At 33.4% G+C, this 26,989-nt stretch overlaps 1 long non-coding RNA gene across 1 annotated transcript in view; it reads right to left on the reverse strand.

The window, feature by feature from the left end:
* The window catches only part of LOC107855650, a 36,616-nt gene extending 10,722 nt beyond the window's left edge, over positions 1-25,894 (reverse strand). Inside the window, exons 1-4 of the long non-coding RNA XR_001670329.2 lie at positions 25,630-25,894; positions 11,425-11,664; positions 3,710-3,838; positions 3,468-3,628 (exon numbers count right to left, since the gene is read on the reverse strand). This is a non-coding gene — a long non-coding RNA (uncharacterized LOC107855650). The remainder of the gene's footprint in view (positions 1-3,467; positions 3,629-3,709; positions 3,839-11,424; positions 11,665-25,629) is intronic.
* Positions 25,895-26,989: the final 1,095 nt, after the last annotated feature.

Consider the following 26,989-nt stretch of genomic DNA (forward strand, 5'->3'; position numbering starts at 1 on the left):
TCCTCTAGCCTAGTTTAGGTTTCACTGCCTAAGGTTGACGACTTTAGTTGATAGCCCGTCAATTATTTTATAGCTCGTCAACCCCCATCATCTACCTCTGACAGATAAATACCCTTAGGTAAAATGAGCATAACTTTCTACTCTAAAATCAAATTACGATGAAATTATATGCATTGGAAAGAAGACTCCAAGATATTTCATTTGGTATTTATATAAGGAAACCTAAATCATCATATTCTAGGAATAATAGTTATTGGAAGTTGACCCAAGTAGGAACATCCACTAAAACTCAATCAGTAGAAAAGTTCTCAACACAACTTTGAGTTAGGAGATTTTTATGACCTCAATTCATCTCCAAAAATATTCCAACACTATACAATTAATCATCATACCTATATTTATATAGGAATTATTAGGTTTGGGTCTATACATGTAGGAAAGATGATTCAAATTCTAGCCCAAAAAAGTAGTATGTTATAGGATTTAACTCAACAACTCTTAAAAAATCATGTTGCTGAGAATAAGAGGATCACTATGCTCCTTCATCAGTTGTCCCATGCCTCTTTTGGTCCTTCAGCCTAAATATTTGTCCAACCTGGTCCTTATACTGTCCTGCCTTCTTTAAGCCCTATTGTGTTAGTCCCATTAAGCCATGTTGTTATCAGTTTCCTTGCTCTATCTTTAATCTTTGTTTTGATTTATGTTCTTTTGTAGTGGCACTACCCATGGTTAGTTTTTTATAACACTTTTGTTGTTGAATGATGTATGATCCTGGATTAGTGATTAATTAATAATTTGTGTTCTAGTGCTATTATTTTTCTTCCTTGATCTGATTTTCCTTACTCAGTGTACCCTCAATGTCCATGTGTTAATATGTGTGCTTATATTTACTTGGTTTACTAGTGTATCTCTTTGATGATGCCAAAAGAGGAATGATGAGGTATAGTGTATAATGCTATTATAGGGACCAGACTTCTACATGCAGGGGGAACATATCATTGACCGGGGAAGAACTTAATGTGTAGTATCAGTGATAGAGAGAAGTAAGAAGGGGTGAAGGGGTTGAAGTTGTGAAAAGTTGATATAGGTTTGTCATTATCGAAAAGAGAGAAATTGTTAAGTCCTTAGTTTTGATGATTGATAAACTATCAATTTGGGACCTGTTTTATATAGATCTTTTTGTTGAAAAAACTGCAACTACTTAGGTACCAAGTTGATTGTGCTCACGCCTCTTTTACTCTATCAGTATTACAGCTGGAAAGGTAAAATTCTGGCAGAAAGTTGGTGGCAAGGCTACAACACCTTTTTGCCCCAGCCAATCAGAAACAACCTAGGTTTTCTCATCTCTTATATATGCAACATATCACAACAAGAAAACCTAAGCTTCCATATTCTCACAACAACAAATCTCTCTTGAAGATATCAGATACAAAGCCTCACTTGCAATAAGGACCTGCTCAGCTTACTTTTGTGACTCAAGCTCTTGTTGTATTTGAGTCTTTGTTCTGCGTTTGTAAATATTGCCTATTGCTCTAATTCATTATTAACAGGTGCTTTCTTACTCAGTTCTTATCGTCAAAGTGTCATCTAGAGTTAGTTGACAAAGAAGCTAGAGTTAGCTTGATCACTATTTCAGTTTGAGTTAGTGGAGGCAATAGATTTATTGCATTGGAGTTCATTGTAATAGAGTTATTACAAGTTTAGTAAAGGTTAAGAGGTTAATCCTTAAACCATGGAGTCTGTATTTAGGGTTGCTTGAACTTAGTAAAGTAGTTGAAAATCCTACGAGGTAGGTCGTGGTTTTTCTCCCTTGAGCAAGGAGTTTCCACATAAAAGATAGTGTGATCTTGCTTATCACTGCATACGATAGTTGGGACCAGGTCCCTAGGTTGGTAGTCTATTCATGTAGTTCCTCATTCTTTTTACTACTTTCTGCCTCATCATCCGTGCAGCCACTGGTGCCAAGAATATCAGTAATATCTGCATTTGCAGGCTAGCTCTGAGAGTTATTCGAGTTTATTACTTTTACAATATATTCATCGTCAAGGTTGTTTACAAGAATTTTAGATATTTTCCTAAATTCTGGTTGATCTGTTGATCCTCTGACCAGTAGGACCTAATGAAGGATTTAATGCTCTTAGAAATGTCATTCGTGCTTGGCCTTAATTTCTGTGATTTACCAAACAAAATATTAAAAACAATGCATTCTGCCAAGTGATAACTATTGGGTTCAAGGTGTATATGTTAATGGAAAATGGAGGGGAAATAGTGGAGGGAAAGAGAGACACTAAAATGGAAAATGTACTCTTTTAATAGAAAGTTCACTAATTCTCCCACATTGATAGGAGAAGAAAACTTTTAAGTATTTATAATCAGGAACACTTACTTCACATGGTAAGTGAGGCAAGAACAAGGTGGTGCCTCACGCTATTGTTGTCTTCACTCACTCAGCTTCGAATTTGGATTTGGATTTGGAAAATGATCGATGAGATCTAATCTTTAGACGAATTTTATTTGAAACTTATTTTTACAAGTGAAAAATTAATCCATAGAATCTGATAGAATTATTTTCTCCATGTGCGGGCGCATTTCGGACGCCATGCTAACGCATACGCAACGCATCTCGAATGGATGCGACCCTTCAAGGTAATTAGGCACACTGTTTTGCGTTGTTGGGCAATTTGCGCGTGCACTTTGATAACCTGAGGGCACAGGTGAAGCGCAGGTGATTACTGGAATTTGGATAGTGTCACCTGCGGCGCAGATCCAGCACAGACTGGGCACAGGTGACACGACTGTACTGAATAGGTGCTTTTCTGCTGAACCAATGCATCCTTTCCAAAAGGACATATTAAGTCTATAAATACCTGACATATTCCTCAGGTATTAACATAATTTTTTACAGCAAAAACACTCTTCATATCTTCAAAAACTCATTGTGATCATTAGCTGTTGAGTGAGTTTGACGAATCCAATAATTTGAAGTACTGCTATTGTTGGATTGAAAGTCATTTTATCTTGGGAGAAAAATTCCATAACCTCGGGTACAGTGAGGGGAATTATTCCTTAAGGACACTCCGTGAAGTTGGGGGATGACTTTAATTTCTATTTCATCTCATTTCTGAAATATAACACACTTTTTGGATAGATTATTCATAATCTTGTGTTGAAGGTGTTAAGTAACTTCATAGGTGTTCTTGGTTTTAGACTTGAACTTATGTTGAAGTTGTTGTGCCTAAATACAGATTCTTGTACCCGAAAACATTAAAAATAACAATAACAACTATCAGTACTATAAGTTCTCCGTATTTTCTACTAGCACATTCAGCCAAGTCCCTAGCTAGAAATTTATGTGATGATAAACTTCTATAAACTCCAACGTTGAAACAAAACTAACACATAGTCAAATTAACTTAAACACTACAGAAAATGAAATGATGGTAGTATTTTAAGGTAAGGAAGCATACTTTATGTGTAGCATCATCTGCTGCTAGAACGTCCGTTTTCCCTCGAATGGAGTGTCGTTGGTGATTAGCTCCCATAGAACCATCGAGACTGTGTGGACATCTACTTTATGATTGTAGTGTTTCTTCACCCCGTAATTATTAGTTGGATCTATGTTGAGCATCTGGCATTGGCAAAAGGATAAGTGCATATAATAGGATTAAGCAGGAACTAAAAGTTTAGCCCAATGCAATATTACATATACCTGAGGAAGCAGGAGCCATCTAGCCGTATGTTCCAGCTTCCGCGGTCATTTCAGATTCTTCCTCCTCCCTAGCTAACCCGAAGTCAGCTAGTTTAATTTTCGTCTTGTCTCCAGCCAGGAGTAGATTACCTACAGATTTAACACACGACCATGAATGAGATTTTGAAAATGAAACTGGTTTTTGTACGTGTATACATAATTCGAGCCTAAAGGAATGGATAGACAAAACCTTCCCTAGTTATACTAAACTGTAATGCTATACAAAACGGAAAAAATGCAGTTAGTTCCAGTGCCATGGAAGAAACAGCATACTAGCCAACATTTGGCAGCAGTAGACCAAAATTGATAATTAAGCATACATTTACTTGTTTTGCATTTGCCACGCGTGATGGATGCTCTGATATATTCATAATGTAGTTGCGTTAGCTTTCCATGAATAAAGAAAATGTACGTATTTGATTGTTAATCTACCGATCATTCTAAACGCTATATGGGGTTCAATGGATTCAAAAAAAGCTATATGCTTGTATCTATGTGTTTATACAATACTAGTTTAGGAACGTCCTTTGCTTAGGTAACTCTGTTCTTGAAGGAAAAGTTTCTAGACTCTTACAGATTTTTATTTTTTTTACAATTTTTCTTAATTTATTATTTAATTATAATAATTTAAGAGTCCTAAAATATATGATAAAAGTAACCTATATGGTAAGACGTATTAGGAGAAATAATATCTATAGTAAATACATGGGATCACAATTTAGTATCTTTCATTTATACAAAATTTATGATATTTACTTTTATTATTGTAATAGTTTTTATAACTTTGACTTAATCATGCTTTTATGTTATTTGTTAGGTTGATTAAACTCTTACCTTATCATGTTGTTTTTTGTTAGGTTATCATGTTGTTAGTGTATTGGTATATGATTTTCAATTATGCTCGTTTTAATTTTTAAGTTGTCCGGCTTTATCGTAATCTTTTTTGCAATTGTCAATTTGTTTGTGCTTAATGTAAGAAGTCCTAAAATATATAAAAAGAAGAAAATAGAAAAATCATCGCACAATTCTTTATTGCGCTTTTGAAAAATTACAGTACCAGTTACGCAGATGCTTCTCCTGAGACACGCAAGAAGCCAACAAAAGATGCATATCCAAAGATTATTGCCGAGGGTTCATCATAGATGAATGCATTAATTTCTATTTCAACTTATGATTAAAATCTTGTAATTCCTTTCCTACACTTTTATATCTCATAATCATGCTTTCTTCCTCCTTATTTGTGCTTAATAGAAAGAAGAAGAGAGATGCCTAGCTCGGCAATAAGTTGAAGGCGGCATAGATTCAACGTAAATTGCATGTGTTGTTTCGAACATGAAACAGATTTTTATTTTAACATAAAATTATTTTATTATATTAAATAAACTAAACCCGTCATAATAATTGCTTCAGCTTTTCTTTTCTAGACGTCTATGAAGCAAAACTTTGCTTTCCCAGTTGGAATAATGGTTTAATTTTTTTTAAAAAAAAGTTTTTGTTACCTTTTCCAAGTAGAACTTTGCTTTTCTCCTATTTAATTTAATTGAAGTAGCAGACTCTTTTTTTTTTTTTTTTTTGAAGAAAAAATTAACCATAGGAATTATTTCTAAAATTAGGTGGTAAAGTACATTATTCAATTAAAGACTTAATTAAACTTTTTCCACCATCCTTTATAAATCATCACCTATAAATCTTTTTCATATTTAATTAAATTGATAATTTATTTGGGGTAAGAGTTTAATTACTTAATTAAATTTTTATGAGAATCTTTCTTGTTGAAAAACGTAATTCCTAAACAGGAACTGCAACAATCGTCACGTTTCATAAGTCCTTTATGGACTTTCCATCTATGGTTGTTGATTCAATTTCGAATTTCAGATGAGGTGAGGTCTTTTATGAAAGAGATAGAAAAGTGAGTGAACTTTTTTTCATGCAATAGGCAATACTGTATTTTCATTGTTTTGCTCATTTCATTAGTTAATTAATTTAACTTTTTTTCCGTAATTTAAGTACAGAATCCTTTTAAATGTAGGATTCATTAAGAGTAGAATTAGTTTAGGTATAAAATTCCTGAAATATTATAAACCTAATTACCTATTTCTAAACTATAAATTAGGGGGGGAAAAACAATGCAGCAACTCCAAACAAAAAAATACCTACCTTTGCAACACGACTTTCTGTCACTTTGCTTTCTTTCAAAGCTCTTTATTTTTTTTGTGGCTTTGACTTTTCTTACATGTATTAATGTTATCTGTTGTGTAGCGACTATCAGATTGCTCTCTCCCTCTCAATTGAGGAATTATATTTCTTTAACATTTTTTTTTCTCTATGTTATTTATCTAACAACTCAAATATATATATTTATTTCCAGTATTATTGTGCATCAGCAAAGAAAGACCTATGATATGTGACCGATCGTTGGTTTATTAAAATCAGGTTCAAGGTATATATCTTTTAATGCAATGTATCAACAAAGAAAGACTTATGATATGTGATCGACCATAGGTCCAACGTACCATTGATTCTCATAATTACTTTTCACGCAATGCATCAACAAAAAAAGACTTATGATATGTGACTGATCATTGACTTGTTAGAATCAGGTTGAAGGTACGTATTGATTCTCATAATTATTTTTCACGCAATATTATTTTTACATTGATTGTTAGAGGCTCTTTCAGAAAGATTTTCATCTTTGACATAGTAGACCAGTACAGAAAAAAAAAGCGATTTTCATCCTGAAATGACTATCCAAGCATCCGAGCATTTTTGAAAAAATAAATCACCCTGTGGACTTTTACTAATAATATTTTTTTAAAATGACAAATTAAAAGGGTTAGTACTTCTTTGGAGGTAGCGGTATGGACTGCGGACACTTTATCCTTCCCAGACTTCACTTTGTGGGAATACACTAGGTTTGTTGTTGTTATTGTTGACAAATTAAAAGGGCTAAATGTTACAGTACTAATCTAAGTAAGGAGGGACAACTCCATTAAAAAGTATGCAACAAAGCAAAACTTTTAAGAACTAAAAAAATTTGACTGTGTTAACATTTGGTCTAGAAAAAGTGGGGTGTAGATTAATCTTATTTCTATCTTTATAGGGTACAAAAGTTGTTTTTGATGTACTAGCGGTTCAATTGGTTTGAAAAATATAAGGATATAGAATCTATGTTTAAGCTTTGTGATTCTTTTTTTTTTTATTTCTCATCCGATGTTCGATGCCCACATTGGAGCTCGACTAATTTGGATCGCGCATTGCAGGGTTCATTAAGGTGGCAACGCTCCCAACAGAGTTTTCTCCATACCCAGGGTCGAACCCTCAACCTCTGGCTAAGGTGGAGCAGCCCCATCCACTGCACCACAACACATGTTGGTAAGCTTTGTGATTCATCTACTCTCTACTACGTAATATATATAGGGATTATGTATACACTAGATGCCGACGGCCCGTACTAGTATGGGCCCAATATATATTTTTCTTTGTTTCAATTTATGTTACACAAATAAAATTTGGATAATAAAGCATATTTTTAATATATTTTTTGACATTTAAGTTGTTAACTATTATAATTTATAATAATTTTATGTAAGTTAATAATATATGTTACTCTCCTTATCCAAACTTTTGTGGTATTGATAGTAAATTATATTTTAAAAATAACTTAAGTTTTTAATAATTGAGATTTACAATATTTTTTCTTTAATTTCAATTTAAGTGGCACTGATATAATTTTGACAGTCAAGCATTTATATTACATCTTTTATTTTTTTTTAAGTTGTTAATTATTTTGATTTATAATATTTTTATATTTTTTTAAAAAAATATATAACAAATTAATTTTTTTTAGACATTTTAAATTGTTAACTATTATAATTTATAATACTTTTCATATAATTTGGAATTAATATATGTTACTCTCCTTATCCAAACTTTTATGGTACTGATAGTCAATTATATATTTAAAATAATTTAAGTTTTTGATTATTGTGATTTATAATATTTTTTCTTTTATTTCAAATTAAATGACACTGGTATAATTTCGAGAGTCAACCAAATATTACGATTGAAATAGCAAGAAGACATGTTTTAAATGACTCTTAATAACTAATTACAAGTGATATAACAAAAATTCTATAAAAAAATATTTGTGAAAAAAATTAAATGGGTTTCATATAAGACGGTCAAGTTAATATAAAACATCAAGAGTTAATCTATCATTTTATATCTATTTTATTTTTCTTATTAAATATTATTAATTTTTAATGCTTAAATGACCTATAATAGTTAATTTGGGTGATATAGTAAAATAATGGTTCAAGCAACTAAAATAGACATGTCATAAATGCTTATTTTTATTTTTCTTATTAAATATTATTAATTTTCTAATAATTAAATGACCTATAATAATTAATTAGGGATGATATACTAAAATCACGGATAGAAGCAGCTGAAACAGACATGTCATAAATGTTTATTTTTTATTACATATTTTAATTTTTTAATATATTAATGACTTTTAATAATTAATTATGGGTGATATAGATAAATCACGGGTTGAAACAACTAAAATAGACATGTGATAAATGGTTATTTATTTTTTACTAAATATTATTAATATTTGAATATGTAAATAATTTATAATAATTAATTAAGGGTGACATAGTAAAATTACGTTTTAAAGCAGATATGTTATAAAAATTTATTTACTTTTTTTTCATTAAATAATATTATTTTTTAATATATAAATAATTTATAATAATTAATTAAGAATAATTTAGTAAAATTACGGATTGAAGTGAATGAAACAGGTGAAGAAGCAGGGAGTACAACAGCGTTCTGCCTGCTTGATCACGCTTATATATAAGAGTAAAGTAATTGTAGTATTAAAGAATTATTAATGAATCAACAGTAGTACCAAAATTGAAGAATCAGGTAATGATAGAATAATAATAATAATGGAGAACAGAGAGCAAATAAGGTGGCTCTAAACTATATTCATACTCATCCACAGAAAAGAGAAATCGTTGGGCTCACTACTGATCTTTTACCCTCTTCGATCTTCTTTCCTATTTTAGATCATATCCTCGGTGACCTAAAGGTTTGTCACTCATCTAATCACTCTCGTCCTTTCTTCCTCGGCCTATAATTGTTAACCTTTGTCACCTCTTTACTGGGGCATCTAAGCTCTTCGTCTTCATATCAGTCTCTCTCCCCCCATCTTATCCACTAAGAAAGTCACTTTCCCTTACCTCGAATATCCTCATTCCTTATCTTGTTTATCATATTGTGTCCAAACATCAATCTATAAGCATCTTTATTTCCATTACTTTCATCTTTTTTACATATGAGTTCCTGATTGATCAATGCTTTGCTCTGTACAATGTAATAGGTGTAACAACCATATTATAAAGCTTATCTTTAAGTGTTGGTAACACATTATCTCTTTTCATTGAATCAATTTCAATATGATGTGTGATATCATCATTGATCTCCATGTCTGTTTGGATTATTGACCAAACTGATTTTCCAGCATCGAACTCTTGAATTTACTGTCTGGGCCATGTTCTACTAAATCCAATTTGGGCTTCTATTGATTTCATTCTTGGCCTCATCACTGAATCTTAAAGTTGAGGCAGAGAGAAAATTTAGATGAGAACCTCCTTTTGCTCATATCTTTAAAAAATAGTCACTGCCATGAATTTCAAATTAGGCGAATTTAGGGGATTTAAAACTCCATGACAATGACTATTTTTTAATGGAAAAAGGACACCCACTGACAAATTTTGAAAACAAATGGCTAATATTTGATCAATTTATAAAAGTGAAAATCACATAAATATACTATTTAAGATTCAATATTATGACTGTGACAAAAGCATAATTGTGATCATAAAGTGAACTAAAAAAGAGAAGTTGACATTGTTTTACATACGAACCCTAGCCGTCATCACCAATTAAAACAATCCGTTCAGCGGTAATGTCCATTCCGGCCACTGGTCAGGCTTTCAATATAGCTGACCAATCCTCTCTAGTTCATTCGCAGGAGAACTTTTCTTCACTGCCAAAAATAACATCGCCGTTCCAACTGAATTGCCTAACAACCCATTATGGATACTGATACTCTTAACTCGTCAAAGAAAATTTGCTTATTTGTTGAAACCTAACATGATTCACGACTCTGGTGTCAAATCTAAAAGTTGTGAGCACTCCATACCGATCAAGGAGATTAACTTTGTTAATGACATTCCTCGTGTGAGGTGGACTGAGGAAGAAGTGGATAGAATGAATGTTATTGAAGAGCTTCAGTTTGCAGTAGTTGGTAAACTCTCTTATGGTTGATCGGGTTTGGATGATCTTAGAATCCAACTCCCCAAACAACTTAATATAAAAGGTGACTGTAAAATTAGTTTACTTCAGAATTGACTTATTCTCATGAAATTTGATCAATGGAGGATTTTGTTAATGTACTATCCAATAATGTGTACTACATTAATTCAAATGATGGGTATTCTTATCAACTAAGACCCCTAATCTATGATGCAAAATTCAAGATGGATGAGGAAACGACTTAAGTCATGGCATGGATCTCTTTTTCGGACCTCAAGTCAACTTCTTTTGTAAAAGAATCATTGTTTTCTCTAGTTGCAGTAGTTGGAAAATCAATCCACTTGGACTTTGCGACAGTGAATAAAACAAGGCCTAGTTATGCTAGGGTTAAGGTATAGGTGGACTTACTACTTAATCTTTCTAGATGCATGGAAATGGAAATAGTTAATGATATCACCATGGAGTCAAGGATTGAGAAAGTAAAAATCAGATATGACTTTCTACCAAAGTATTGCACAAAATGCAAACTTCAAGGTCATGATGAGCAAGAGCGCAGAGTACTACACCCTAAACTAAAGATTGCTAAAGAGAATGTTTCTCAATATGGAGAATTGGAATCTAGGGCAGTAAAGGAACAACAAGGAATGAAAAAATCACAACAATGGAATGATACTAAGCGAAGATTCATTAATAAAGGTTATATTATTTAGAAGGATATTTCATCTGCCAAAGAAATATCCAATAGCAATCCATTTGATATTCTAACAGATGAGAATGGTGATCAACAAAAAATAATCCATGCAGTTAATAAAACATACACAACAGGAGAAACAGATGATAAACAGGGGGAAAGGAATGAGAAGCAATTAACAAAGAACTGAGTTTCCAGTTCCTTCCAAAGACAGGATAATGATATTAAGTCATCATCTACAATGGAGAAGAAAAGAGAGGTAGCAAATAGAAAAGAGAGGTAGCAAATAAAAGTGACCAAAATAAAAAGAGCACTGCATCTTATTCAGAAGAGATGCATGCAACACATGTAACTCCTAATACATAAAAGGAAAATAAATTAGCAAATAAAAAGAGTCAAGGCACTCAAGTAGATTACATTCCTAATACCTTTAGAAATATATGTGAGGAATTTGAAGAGGGCTACAGAGGTAGCCCAACAAATAGCTGCAACCAAGAAAAAATTCACAATAATATTTACAAGCCAACCAACGTGTCTATTAGTGAAACAGGACAACAACCTGATGATGTTGCAATAAAAAATACAGAAAGCAATATCAAGAATTAGGATATGAGCATCATATCAGCAACCACACATGAAAAGGAAGTTACTGATTTACCTGGCAGAGATTTAACAGCAACAAAGAATAATTCTTTGGCCACAATTGATATTCCTCTGAAAGTGGATGATTCTCAAGTCTGGGGCAGTAATATTGATTCACCTTATGTTGTCCTTCACATCATATTGACTCATAATATTAAGGATGTAGAATCATTTTCACAACTGGAAGATGGAAAAAAGAGTGTTGATTGCCAGGGTAAAGTTGATGTTGTGAGAGATGTTGATCTATCTCCAAGAGCTATTAAACCAACCAAAATTACAAAGAGAGGAAGAAAACAAGTTAATACTAGGATGTCTCAGCCTAGCAGAACCCAATCAAAGAAAAATGAAGGATCACTAAAAGTCCAAAAATCAACAAAGTCCATTATTTGGAATATCATATCAGTTAGGTCACAAAAGGCCTTTCAAAGGGTGCAGATGTTGCACAAGTACCATAAGTTTGATTTTATTGCTTTGCTTGAGCCTTTTCAACATACAAGAACCATTAATAGATACAAGAGTAAAATTTAAATGCCTTTGGTTTTTCACAACTATTCTGAAAAAATTGGATTTTTATTAATTAAGGATTTGATGAATCTATAGTAATGGATACTGAACAACAAATTACTTTGCAATTTAAGGATCTTAATAATGGTCTTGAATTTTTTTTCATAGTTGTGTATGCTATATGTGACAGAGATTAAAGGCTTCAATTATGGGATAGTTTTTTTTTTATATCTAATGGGTTGAGCTTACCATGGATGATAGGTGGTGATTTCAATGTTGTACAAAATGGAGCTGAGAAGATTGGTGGTGTTTTGGTGGAAGCTGCTGATGTAAAGGACTTTCAAAATTGTATTTAATCTTGTGATTTGATACAAATTCAATATAACGGGAGCCCTTTCACATGGTGGAATAGTAGAGCTGATCCTGATTGTATTTTTCAAGGCTGGATAGAATTTTAATTTTTACTAATTTCGAAAGGCTTTACACACTCAAAGAAGTTAAACATCTCCCACGAGATGGTTCAGATCATGCCTCTCTTCTTTTAGCCTGTGAGAATAGAGTTTTTAAATTTCAAAGGATATTTAAATTTTTAAAACTTTAGACAGATCATGCTGATTCCAAGGAGGTGGTTAAGAGCAATTAGGATGCTGATTTTTACTGATAATCCTTTTTACACATTAAAAGAAAGATTAAGCAGGTTAACAAAACCCTGACTGTGTGGACTAGGCAAGTTTATGGTGATATCTTTCAATAATTAATCATTAGAGAAAAAATTGGTAAAATGAAAGAAACATTATTTTTTTTATAATCTTTCTCCAGAGAATAGGATGGTTATGTGAAAGGCAAAAGCTGAATATTCAGATATTTACATGTTGAAGAAAGCTTTTGGCTGCTGGATATGATTGGTTTGAAAATGGATATAAGAATACAAGATTCTTTCAAAGCATTGTGAAAGGAATAAGAAACAGATTGAAGGTTTCCAGAATAAAAGATCAACAGGGATGTTGGTTAGAAGATGAAAACCTTATTGCAAATGAGGTTGTTGATTTCTAACAAAATTAGTTCTCCTTAAGAAAGGGATGCCACAGAGTTTCCACTTAATTTCATCCCTGAAATGGTCGCTGAAGAGGATAGGAGTTATTAGAGGCTATACCAGATGTTGGTAAAATTAGAAAGGTTGTTTTAAGCCTTAATAGTAATAGAGCTAGTGGGGCGGATGGATTATCATGGAGTTTTTATCAATCTTGTTGGGATATAATTGAAAATGATATTATTAGACTGGTGGTGAGCTTCTTTGCAGGTAATACCCTCCCAAAATCTATCACTCATACTAACTTGGTTCTCATTCCCATAAAGGATATCATTCAATCCTTTTTGGATGTAAGACCCATTAATCTTAATAATATTGTGAACAAGATTATCTCTAGAATTATTCATGCTAGATTAGAAGGTATCCTTCCCAGATATCTCCTAATCAATCAGGCTTTGTTAAGGGGAGAAACATTGTACAAAATATGCTTCTAGCACATAAATTAATTATGGATATAGGGAAAAGAGGGAAACCCTATGTTGTGTTAAAATTGGACATGGCTATGGCATATGATAGAGTTTTATGGTATTTCTTGATGAAACTTCTTAGGAGAATAGTTTTCTCCAATAATGTGATTTATGCAATTTGAAAACTTAACTCTAATAATTATTATTCAGTGCTTCCTAATGAACAATCAATAGGATTCTTTCATTCTACTAGGGGGTGAAACAGGGGATCCTTTATCACCTGCTCTCTTTATACTAACTACCGAGGTAATGAATAGGGCTTTGAATCATCTGTTTGAGGATAATACTCTTTTGGGATATAGGTTACCTAAATGGAGCTCTAACATAAATCATTTAGCATTTGCTAATGACACTATCATTTTTTCCTCTTCTAATGTCCATTCTATAGAAAAAATTATGTTGCTTTTGTAGGAATATGAGAAGGAGACAACGCAGAAAGTAAATAAAGAGAAAGGCTTCTTTTAAATGCATAAAAATACTCAAGATACGACTTTACAACAAATGGAGCAAGTTACAGGAATGGGAAAGGTTATTTTTCTTTGAAGTATTTTGGGTTTCCAATATCCCACTCAAAGAAGAAAAAGAAAGACTTTGCAAAGTTGATGGAAAAGATCAGAAATAGACTACAAGCATAAAAAGAAAAATTATTGTCTTATGGTGGAAAAGAATTGTTGGTGAAAAGTGCTCTTCAGAGTGTGCCCATATATGTGCTCTCAGCATTTGTCTCTCTCCCCCCCCAAGTGTTTTGAAAGACATTCAAAGAATCTTTGCAAAATTCTTCTAGCATAATAAAGAAGTGGGCAGAGGAAAGCATTAGTCTGATTGGAAAAAAGTTTGTTTTCCCTAACAAGAAAGAGGTCTGAGATTTAGACTGTAATACCCCATGTCTAAAAGCCATTATACAACATATGACTCATTCTCTTGAGCCATACATAAAACATATGAGTCGTATATAGTAAGTCATACCTATGGCAGTGTGGAGTAGTTGAAGTCTGTTGTAATTATGAGTTGACTTTAGAAATTATCAAAGCATGGTATGAATCGTATGAAGTGAGGTCGTGAGTTCAGCAGTATAGGTTTTCTAAGTTTCTGTCCAAGATATGAGTGGTTGTTTCAAGTCATATAAACAAGTAACGAGTCGTAAGTTACCACTCATATGTTGACCAATGTGTGCTATCTTTGCCACTTCTAAGCTTATGAGTTACTAGTCCAACTCGTACCCTCATCGTACGAGTCGTATGGTTGACTCTTGATGGCTAGAGATTAATTTCTGTAAGATTCAGTTAAAGGGCTTTTTGGTCTTTTCCCTTTATATAACTCCCAACCCATGACCTATAACCCTAAAGAGGCATTATTTTCCTTTATATTTTAGTCAATTAACAATATCTTTTCTCCTCCCATCTTTAAGAATAACAAGATTAGAGTTTTCTCACCAATTCATCTCTCAAGTCTCAAAAGTTCAACTCTTCTTCACAAGTCAAGCAATTCCAGTTATGTGGGTTTTGAATAAGGTTAATATTCCATCCTTGTGCCCAAAAAATATGATTTTAAGATTTAATTTACATGTTTTATATTAGGTATCATCCCTTAAATTCTCATGTATTGAAGTATACCATTATCTTGTGATTTTAAGGCTAAAGATGCATAAAGGTTACGTTTATTCATGTTTTGAACTTTAAGATTGCTATTATGCTTTGAATTTCATTACTTTGATTTGGAATTCTGATGAAAGATTTCTATATGCGTATTGAGCTTGATATTTTGTTATAAGTGTTATTAAAGAAAGTAAGAGTTTCAAGATTTAAGAAAAAGAATTAAGTTTACAAGAAAGTTTAAAGCTTTTGAAGTTCCATTCATATGAAATATAACAAGATTCAAGAAAGCTTGATCTTTTGATCTAAAGATAAGACCTAAAATCCAGAAATTGTTCATCTTGGGTATGATTTAAAGTAAAAGAGAAGCATGATTGACTTTCAATCTACAAACTCTTATGCTATTTTAAGGTGGATTTCTTACGTATGAGTATATATGCATTTTGGGAGTAGTATTTAGCATCGAGAAGGAAATGCAGATGAGCGTATCATAAATTCCTGAAAACTATGAGCCAACATAGGTTAAGATTTTTTCCAATATGGATGAAACATAGTAATCACTTAAGTTAATGTTCTATTCTGATAGCAAGGGTAGAACATCTCTCCCCGACTTGGCTAAGATGTTGGACTTCATGGTAGCTCACATGGTTTATGTCATTTAGAAGAATCTCCCATAAGAAAGAATAAAAGTAAAGATTTCAGAAACTAAGTGTTATGGCTCACTAAGTTATTTCATATGTTTCATTATCCATATTTTATGAATTGCAGTCTTAAGTTTTACTAAAGTCCAAGGTGATTTATTTTTGCTTATCATGCATTATTTGAAAGTTTACATATATATATATATATATATATATATATATATATATATATATATACACAACTCTTGTTTTATTTATTCAATCACCCCCACATACTCAGAACATTACAAAAGTACTGACCCACATATACGCTTATATGCTACATTGCCTTATAATGTAGGTTTCGGTGCTCATTTCAAGTAGCATAATTGACTACGGACATCATCACCTATATCCTGATTTTTTGTGAGTCCTCATAGTCTGAGGACCCAGCTTGTCAGACTCTTGTTCATTGATGAAAGTACTTTAATTACTTGATTTCATTTTATGCTCGGGCCAGTTGAGGCTTGTTCTAGTGTCTCTCTAGTAAGTTGTAGAGGCGTATGTTTTAAGTTCAAGAAGTTTGTTTAAGGTTTTAAAAGTTAAAGATTTACATTACAATGTGGAATTTTTACCTTCGATTTCTATAAATGTTAGTTCACTTTTCATGTAAGTTTTAAGATGAATAAATATCATGGGTTAGCTTGGAACTATTCATAGTCTTAAGCACCATATGGCTTCAGGGGGTGCTTCTGGGGCATTACAAACTTGGTATCAGAGATTAAGGTATAAAGAGTCCTAGGAAGTTAGACAAGCCGTGTTACGTAGAGTCATAATCATGAATGTGAAGCAGACCACATTTATAAATAGGAGCCTACGAAACTAGTTAAGAATCACCATTTCTTTCATGATCTATTGTGTTTATAGTTGTCTCTATCTTCCTTAAATTATGTTTTTACATTATAGAATATGCCTTCACGCCGAGACAATATACGTTGAAACGGTGATCAACCACCCCTGCACACCGACCTTCTGAATGAGAATGTATCTCATGCTAAATTTCAGGCTATCTTTCAAGCGTTGGCCCAAGCTGTGAATGCCAATGTTCACTGTAACTAATAAGTAGAAGTCCCACTTTAGCAAAATGGTAACCTAGTTGCATCCCGAGTTTAGGAATTTATGAGGATGAATCCACCCGAGTTTCATGGGTCAAAGGTGGATGAGGATCCTCAACTCCTTATTGACGAGGTGAGAAAGATTACTTAGATCATGCATCTTACTAAAGAGAAGAGTGTAGAGCTGTAATCCTATGGGTTGTAGGATATTTCTTATGATTGGGTCACTGTGTGGATTGATGGTAGGGGTAAGAATGTAGCTCCTATAGATTGGCAGGTGTTTCAGAAAACTTTTTTAGATTCTTGTAAAATAAGGGAGGATAAAGTGGAGGAGTTTATAAGCCTGAGGAAGGGACCTATGGAAGTGAAAGAGTATTATTTTAAGTTCACTTAGTTAGTTAAATATGACCTGGAGTTCGTATCTAACTCTAGAGCTCGTATGAGTAAGCTTGTTACTGGGTTGTCAGATTTAGTGGTCAAGGAGTGTAGGACTACCATGCTGATTAAGGATATGGATATTGCTCGGTTGATGACTCATGCCCAACAAATTGAGGTAGAAAAGTTGAAGAAAGGGAGAAGAGAAATAAGAAAGCTAGGACTGGAAAGTTTGAGTATAGTCAGCCAAGGTCCAGAGGAGGAAGTCGTTCATAATTTCAGGGCCATTTATCAGTGCCAGCGCCATCTTCATCCAGTTCCCCTGGACACATAACCAGGCAGGAGAAGTGGGGTAGGCATCAAATTCCAGGTCTCAGATCAGCGTAGTCGGGAGTCCCAGTTACCCTACATGTGCAAAGTATGGAAGGACCCATCCTAGTGAGTGCATGATGGGTAAAGAGGGTTGCTATTAATGTGGAAAATTGGGCCACAGGGTCAAGAAGTGTCTATATCCTAGCAATGAAGTAGAGATGCTCATCCTCAGACTCAGGATACTAATCTAGCAGCCTAGCAAGGTCGCCCAGTTGCCCTACAGGGCGCATTATCCAGTACCTATGGCAGTCAGCGCCAGAATTGGGCATGGATTGGCTCCATTCATGCTATGCATAGACTGTATCACCCGTGTGGTGAAGTTTCAGTTTCCTGATGAGGCAGTTTTTTAGTGGGAGGGTAGTTTAGTATCTCCTAAAAGTTGTTTTATCTCTTATCTTAAGGCTATAAAGTTAGTATCAAAAGGGTGTATCTATCATTTGGTTCGAGTCAAATATACTAAGTCTGAAGTCCCGATAGTTTAATTAGTTTGGGTAGTAAATGATTTTCCAAAGGTTATCCCCGAAGATTTGTCAAGGGTACCTCCAGATAGAGAAATAAAATTTTGTATCGATCTTCTTCCTGATACTCAGCCCATCTCTATCCCTCTATATTGCATAGCTTTAGCCAAACTTAAAGAGTTAAATGAGCAACTTAAGAACCTCTTATATAAATATTTCATCAGATCTAGTGTTTCTCTATGGGGTGATCCAGTCGTTTTCGTGCGCAAGAAAGATGGCACTCTAAGAATGGTTATAGATTATAGACAACTAAATAAGGTTACCATTAAGAACAAGTATCCCATTTCTAGGATCAACGATTTATTCGATCAACTTTAGTGTGCCCAGTGGCTTTCCAAGATTAACTTTAGGTCGGGATACCATCAGTTGAAAGTCAGAGAGCAAGATATTCTAAAAATAGCTTTTCAAACAAGGTACAACTATTTTGAGTTTGTCATTATGTCGTTAGGACTGACAAATGCTCCTGCAACTTTTATGGATTTGATGAATCGGGTCTTTCAGCAGTATTTGGACATGTTTGTCATTGTCTTTATAGATGACATACTGGTATATTCCAGGAGTGAGAAGGAATATGCAGACCATTTGAGAATAGTACTGCAGACCTCAAGGATTGTTAATTATATGTGAAGTTTGGTAAATGTAAATTTTGGTTGGAATTTATTACTTGATTAGAGCATGTAATTTTAGGCGTTGGTATTCACGTAGATCCTTAAAAGACTAATGTAGTTAAGCATTGTCCTAGACCAATTAATCCATCTGATATAAGGATTTTTTTGGGTTTGGCTGGGTATTATAGAAGGTTTGTTAAAGGGTTCTCCTTAATAGACAAACCATTGAATAAGTTGACCCAAAAGAAAGTAAAGTTTATATGGTTAGATAAGTGTGAGAAGAGCTTCCAAGAGTTGAAGGATGGATTGACTTCAGCTCCAGTGTAAAGGGTTAGACAGATTTGTCGTATTGTAATACTTCTAGAGTTGGGTTAGGTTGTGTGTTGATGCAGAATAAGAGAGTGATAACTTATGACTCCTAGAAACTTAAGGATCACAAAAAGAATTACCCAACTTACGACTTGGAGTTGGCTACTGTGGAATTTGCCTTAAAAATTTAGAGACACTACCTCTATGGTTTGCATATTGATGTTTTCACTGACCACAAGAGTCTTCAGTATATATTTTCTCAACAGGAGCTGAATCTTAGTCAGAGAAGTGGTTGGAGTTATTAAAAGATTATGACATGAGTGTTCTCTATTATTCGGGTAAGGCCAAAGTGGTGGCTGACGCACTAAGTAGGTTATCTATGGGTAGTGTGGCTCATGTAAAAGAGGAGGAACCGGAGTCTGACAAAGAAGTACATAGATTAGCCCAGTTGGGTGTACATTTTTTTTACTTGGATGTTGGGGCAGTAGTGGTTTAGAATGGTTCAGAATCATCTTTGGTAGTGGAAGTGAAGGAGAAACAGTGAAATGATCCCATATTTAGCCAAATATTAGAAGCATTCCAGCAACTGAAGGTTGAAGGTTTCTCCCAAGTGGGAGACAGTGTACTTCACTATCAAGGTAGGCTTTATGTTCCCAATATAGATGGGTTAAGAGAAAAGATACTAGCCGAGGCTCATGGTTCTAGGTATTCCATTCATTCAGGTGCTACTAAGATGTACCACGACTTACAGGAAATTTATTAGTGGAATAATATTAAGAGAGACATAGCAAGGTTTGTGGACAAGTGTCCCAACTGCCAGCAAGTTAAGGTTGAACACTAGAGACCGGGTGGTACGCTACAGGGAATCAATATCCCACCTGAAAGTGGGAAGTAGTGAATATGGATTTTATCATAAGGTTGCCTTATACAAGACGTCAGCATGATTTTATTTGGGTGATAGTAGATAGAATGACTAAATCATCCCATTTCCTACTTGTCAAGATTTTAAATATAGCGGAAGATTATGCCAAAATTTATATTTATGAGTTAATAAGACTTCATGGGATATCTTTATCCATCATCTCAGATAGAGGAACGCAGTTCACTTTGTAGTTTTGGCAGTCTTTCTAGAAAGGTCTTGGTACAAAGGTTAAGCTTAGTACTGCTTTTCATCCACAGAACGATGGTCAGGCTAACCGTATAATTCAAACATTAGATGATATGCTGAGGGTTTGTGTTTTATACTTTAAAGGAAGTTGGGATGACCATCTACCTTTGAGTGAGTTCGCTTACAATAACAGTTAACACATTAGCATTCAGATGGCTCCATTTGAAGCATTGTACGGGCATATATGCAGATCACCCATAGGATCATTTTGGGTTGGTGAAGTAGCATTGATTACACTAGATTCTGTTCTTGATGCTATGGCAAAGGTTCAGTTGATTCGTGAGAGATTAAAACTGCTAACAGCCGTAAAAAATTATATGCCGATGTAAGAAGGAGAGAACTCAAGTTTGAAATAGGCAATTGGGTATTCTTAAAGGTGTCTCCTATGAAGGGAATTATGAGATTTGGAAGAAGGGAAAGTTGAGTCCTCGATTTATTGGTCCATATAAGGTAATGAAACATGTAGGAGAGGTTGCTTATGAATTGGACCTTCTATCAGAGTTAGCTGCGTTTCACCTAGTGTTCCATGTTTTGATGCTGAAGAAGTTCATTAGAAATACTTCCTTAGTAGCTCCCCTACAAAGTATTGGAGTCAAAGATAACTTGACGCATGGGGATACTCTTATTGAGATACTTGATAAGCAGGTCCAAACGCTAAAGAATAAAGAAGTAGCGTTAGTAAAGGTTCATTGGAGAAACTAATTGGTTGAAGGGGCTACCTTGGAAGCTGAAGCAGACATAATGACAAAGTATCCTTATCTCTTTTCTTCCAACCCATTTGCTACCGAAGGTAAATAGTTATTTAAGCTAAAACTCTTTCTCTTTAAGTCTATTTAAGTATTCTTAAGTCATATCTTATGTTGTGAGTAATTGGATCCTTCTGACAGGTATAAGTTTGGCTATAAGTTTGGTATAGAGGTGTTGATTATTTCCAATTCTTAGGTGAATCATATTTGAGAATGAATTTTTTTAAGTGGGAGATATTTTAATACCTCATGTCTGAAAACTATTGTACAACATACGACTCATTCTCTTGAGTTGTACATACAACATATGAGTCATATATAGTAAGACTTACCTATGGAAGTTTGGAGTAGTTGAAGTATGTGGTAGATAGGTGTTGACCCTATAAATCATCAAATCATGGTACGAATCGTATAAACTGAGGTCGTGAGTTCAACAGTATACGTTTCCTAAGTTTCTATCCAAGATACGAGTGTTTGTTTCAAGTCATATAAACAAGTAACAAGTCGTAAGTTACCACTTGTATGTTGACCAGTGTGTGCTATCTTTTCCACTTCCAAGCTTACTAGTTACTTGTCCAACTGGTACCCTCATCACATGAGTCGTATAGTAAACTCGTGATGGATGGAAATAAATTTTTATAAGATTCAGTTAAAGGGATTTTTAGTCTTTTAACCTCATATAACTCACAACCCATGACCTATAACCCAAAAGGGCATTATTTTCCTTTATCCTTCAGTCAATTAACAACATCTTTTCTCCTCCCATCTTCAAGAACGAAAAGATTAGGGTTTTCTCACTAAGTCATCGCTCAAGTCTCAAAAATTTAAGTCTTCTTCACAAGTCAAGCAATTCCAGGTATGTGGGGTTTTGAACAAGGTTAGTCTTCTATCCTTGTGCTCAAAAAACATAATTTTAAGATTGAATTTATATGTTTTATATTAGGTATCATCCCTTAAATTCTCATGTATTGAAGTATACCATTATCTTGTGATTTTAAGGCTAAAGATGCATAAAGGTTACATTTATTCATGTTTTGAACTTTAAGATTGCTATTATGCTTTGAATTTCATTACTTTGATTTGGAATTCTGATGAAAGATTTCTATATGCGTATTGAGCTTGATATTTTGTTATAAGTGTTATTAAAGAAATTAAGAGTTTCAAGATTTAACAAAAAATAATGAGTTTACAAGAAAGTTTAAAGCTTTTGAAGTTCTATTCATATGAAATATAACATGATTCAAGAAATTTTGATCTTTTGATCTAAATATAAGACTTGAAATCCATAAACCATTTATCTCGAGTATGATTTAAAGTAAAAGAGAAGAATAATTGGCTTTCAGTCTACAAACCCTTATGCTATTTTAAGGTGAATTTCTTTATTATGAGCATATATGTATTTTGGGAGTAGTATTTAGCATCGAGAAGGAAATGTGGATGAGCATATCGTAAATTCCTAGAAACTACGAGCCACTGTAGGTTATGTTTCTTCCCAATATGGATGAAGTACGATTATTACTTAAGTTAAGATTCTATTCCAATGGAAAGGGTAGAACAACTTTTCCCAACATGGGTAAGACGTTGGACTCGATGGTATTTCACATGGTTTATGTTGGTTAGAAGAATCTCTCATAAGAAAGAATAAAAGTAAAGATTTTAGAAACTAAGTATTTTGTCTCACTAAGTTATTTCATATGTTTCATTATCCATGTTTTATGAATTGCAGTATTTAGCATTACTCAAGTTCAAGATGAGTCATTTACACTTAGCATGCATTATTCTAAAGCTTGCATTATTTGAAAGTTTACAATCACTCCCTCATGCTCAATACATTCCAAAAGTACTGACCCACATATATGTCTATGTGTATCATTGTCTTATAATGTAGGTTTTGGTGCTCATTTATAGTGGAATGATTGACTACGACCATCATCACCTGTATCCCAACTTTTGGTGAGTCTTCATAGTCTGAGGACCCAACCTATCAGACTCTTATTCATTGATTAAAGTACTTTAATCACTTGATTTCCGTTTATGTTTGGGATAGCTAGGGCCTGTCCCTGTGGCTCTCTAGTTATTAGTAGAGCCTTGTCAGACTGTGTATTTTATAAGTTCAAGAAGTTTGTTTAAGGTTTTCAAAGTTAAAGATTTATATTACAATATAAAATTGTTACATTTGATTTCTATACATCTTAGTTCTCTTTTCATGCGAGTTTCATGATGAATAGATATCATGAATTAGCTTGGGACTATTCGTAATCTTAATCACCATGTGGTTTCTAGAAGGTACTTCTGGGGTGTTACAGGATCCATTAAAGATTTTTCACAGTTTAGGAATGCTAAGTTATGGTGGAGATTTTGAACATAAAGTAATTTGTGGACAAATTTTCTTTGAAACAAGAATTGTAATAAATAGATCACAACCTTAGTGCAATGGAAAGGGGGATCCCAAGTGTGGAAAGCTATGTTGAGAAGTAGGAAAATCATGGAAAAATACCTTTGGTGGGTACCAAAAAGTGGCACATCCGCTCTATGGTTTGATAACTGCACCAAAATCGGTCCATTATTTTTACACCTATGTGACATTCATACATGTCATCCTCTGAATGTTGATGGAGAATTCTTAAATCAAGAAGGTTGGAATTATGAGCTTAGGCAGAATTTTCTCCTTAGTTATGTTCTGGATCATATCAGACCTAACTTTGGATCTGTTTATTATTAAGAGGTAATGGATGAACCATGGTGGACTATGAACAACAATGGTAAATTCTCAACCAAGAATACTTGGGAACTACTTAGACAAAGAGCTGCAAAATAATGAAGATTCAAAGGCTATTAGGTGTAAAGGGATCCATTTTAAATACTCTTTCCTTTCTGGGAGAATATGACTAGGGAATGTTTCTTTGGTTTCTCTAATGCATGAGTGGAGGTCTGATATTGATGCTAATTGTGGTTGCTGCAATGTTCCAACTTGTAAAACTATTGAACAACTTTTTCTTAAAGGTGAGGTTGCCTAAAGAGTGTGCAATCATTATTGTGGACTCAACCTAAAATAAAGTGTGAGAATGTGGAGACAGAAAGAAGGAAATTATATAATGCAGACTATCTATTTAATTTTATGATTTCTATGTAAAAGGAGAAATACTATTCTAGAGGGTGGTGCTTATCAGGAAAGGAAAGTGATGTAGGATATCAATGACACCATTATCAAGTATGCTAAGATGAGATTTGGAATGATGATTTTAGTGACAGAATGGTTCAACATAATTGATCCATTGTAGGTTCATAATAACAATGTTAATATAAAATTAGTGATGGATTTTTCCTCAATAAGGTTGGTTTAAAGGTAACACTGATGGGGCATTAAGGGGTAACCCTAGCCCTAGTTCAGTTGCCTTTTGCATTAGAGATTGTAAAAGGAACCTATTTGTTGCTAAAGGTGCTAGAATTCATGATACAACAAGCCTGATGGCAGAGGCTACAACTATTAAAGAGTATCTGAGCTACTATAAGTAGAAGGGATTAAATCAGATTATAATTAAGTTAGACTCATGGACCATGGTTCAAGTTATTAATGGGATCTAGGATATTTCTTGAAGTGTGGCTATGATTGTCAACTCCATTAGACTCATGATGACCATATTGACAGTAAGAGTGGTGCATTTCCTGAGAAAAGGAAACATCTGTGCTGATTTTTTTATCTAACTTAATTTTTGATTTTGCAGGTGATTTTCAATTTAATAGTTTTACTTAAGTTCCAGCAAGATACAGAAGCATAATTAATCTAGACAAGGCAGGGATACCATAGTTTAGATGGAAAGATAATCACCCCGGAGGCCATCGGCCGTGTGTGCAAAGGATATATAGGGAATAATAGCATCCCCGTAATTGGAAGGCCATCGACCGTATGCACATAAGCTCTATAGGAAATAATAAAATCCCCATAATCGTTCTAACTCGACGAAGGCAAAGAGCACTTCATCATCTCTCGTTCATTCCATCTCTGAAATATTTGTTACCATCAAACCGTCCATAATGTTATAAGTGCCCCTCATTGTATACTCAATATCTATCTTTGATCACGAGTAATAAAAATGAAGATTTCATCTCATCCACCCTTAAGAGAGACATGAATAGATATAGGATCTTCTTTTACATCCTTTAGTAGTATTTCAGGCTTCGTAGGTCCACACCTTACAACCTATATATCTACATTTATAGCTAAACTAGTAGTATCCATGTGTATAAGGATAGCCATATCCTATCATAGTACATTACATTACAAAGTACTTGTGTATTTAGTATTAATGTGTGTGTGTATTTAATTGTATTTTATTATATTTTATATAGTATTATAGCTTGCTATATATTATATGTTATTTATTATAACTTTGTGGTTATATACTTAATTATCATCTTGTTATGTGTGCAACACACTTAAAAAGAATATATAAGTCACAAATAGCAGTTAGCACAACATTGCGTCAAGATACAACACCATACTATCGATAGATTAATCTTAAGGTTGGTGGTGGTATTAGTTTGTTAAAAACTCAGTCCACTAATCTAAGGCATAAGCTAAAGAGAATAAGGGTATCAAAAATAAACTTACAAGGTTTTAATTAGTATAAGACATGGTAATAAAAGTGTAGCTACAACTGTAGGAAAGGATATTTAATATGAATCGGGGGAGCAAACAACAGTAATGAACAAAAACAACCAAGGATCTGGGTTTACCTCTTTGTTTGAAGAAATTTCTATGTATACCTCTGCCAACTGATGTAAGAAAGAGATGAAAGAAAGAAGAGGATTAACACTTATTTAAATCAAAGTGGTTGGAGCAAATTTGAGCTGATTTATACTAGTCATAGAATGTGCGTTGATAGAACATTCCAGCGTGGGGAGATGAAGGCAACCTTTACTTTCCTAAATGTGATCTTTAGGTTATTTGTTGTCTGATAAAGATTTTGGCTCAGGCCACTTTTGGGTCTGGTCTTTGTGTATATACTTTTTATTTAATAAAAATGACTTCAAGCCTGGTTTTAATCCAAAAAAAAAAATACAAAATCTAAACTTAGTATTTTTTTTATTTACAAAATATAAATTTTAAGTACAAATTTGAAAAAATTAAATGAAAAAAAATTAATGTGTCCCATGTTGTAATCAACCATGTTTTTTCCCAAAAGTAACTACTACTAATTTCAAATCTTGTGTTCTCTCTCTCTCTCCAACCATCTTCTCTTCTTTTCTCTCTTTTTTGTCCTTATATATTCATCCATCTACTTTCTGCCAGTATTGTTTGCAAAATGTTTTTCACTGATAATCTCCAAATAATTATAAAAATTAAAATTTATCTCTTTCACAATACTTTTTATTATTATTAATTATTTTGAAGTTTTTTTTTTTTCACACAATTTGGTGTTTTCAATTTTGGGTATTTTTTTATTTCACTGCCTCTTGTGAAAAAATGAGTAGAAAATCTTTATTGAAATTTATTCCTCATAGGATCCCTAGAATAATGTCATTTATTAGCCTAAAGTCTGTCCTAGACGAATTTCGAGTTGTATGTACTCACTCAAACTCTGATTAAGAAGGAGTTTGAGGAAAAACATCTTATTTTATTTCAAAGAGGTTCATTGTTTTGTATGGATTGATTCAACTATAACTTTAATTTTTATTGTAGTGTTTGAATTATGTGGAAATTGGTTTCCAAATGAAGCGTAGATACTTCATTCTTTCTTAGTCGAGCTAAGCCAATCATAAATTATAGTAGTGATAACTGATATAAATACCCTCAGAAGTTGATCTATCAATAAATTTTATGATTTTTTAACTGTATAAAAATTGATTTGTCATAATTTTATGGTGTATGAACTGTACGGGTGTTCATGGGTCCATTTGGGTTGGTATTGATCAAAATGATAACCAAACCAACTTAGCCGGTTTTTAATTTTTTAGAACCAAACTAAATCACTGAAAAAATATAACTGTGGGTTTTTTTTTTTTTAGTTAGATTTGATTTGGATTTTTCAGTTTATAACTTTAGCTAATGATAAAAGTTGGAATTTAAAAAAAAAAAAAAAAATCCAGTCCAGGA

Source organism: Capsicum annuum, chromosome 4 (genome assembly GCF_002878395.1).
Source record: "Capsicum annuum cultivar UCD-10X-F1 chromosome 4, UCD10Xv1.1, whole genome shotgun sequence".
NCBI lineage: Eukaryota > Viridiplantae > Streptophyta > Magnoliopsida > Solanales > Solanaceae > Capsicum > Capsicum annuum.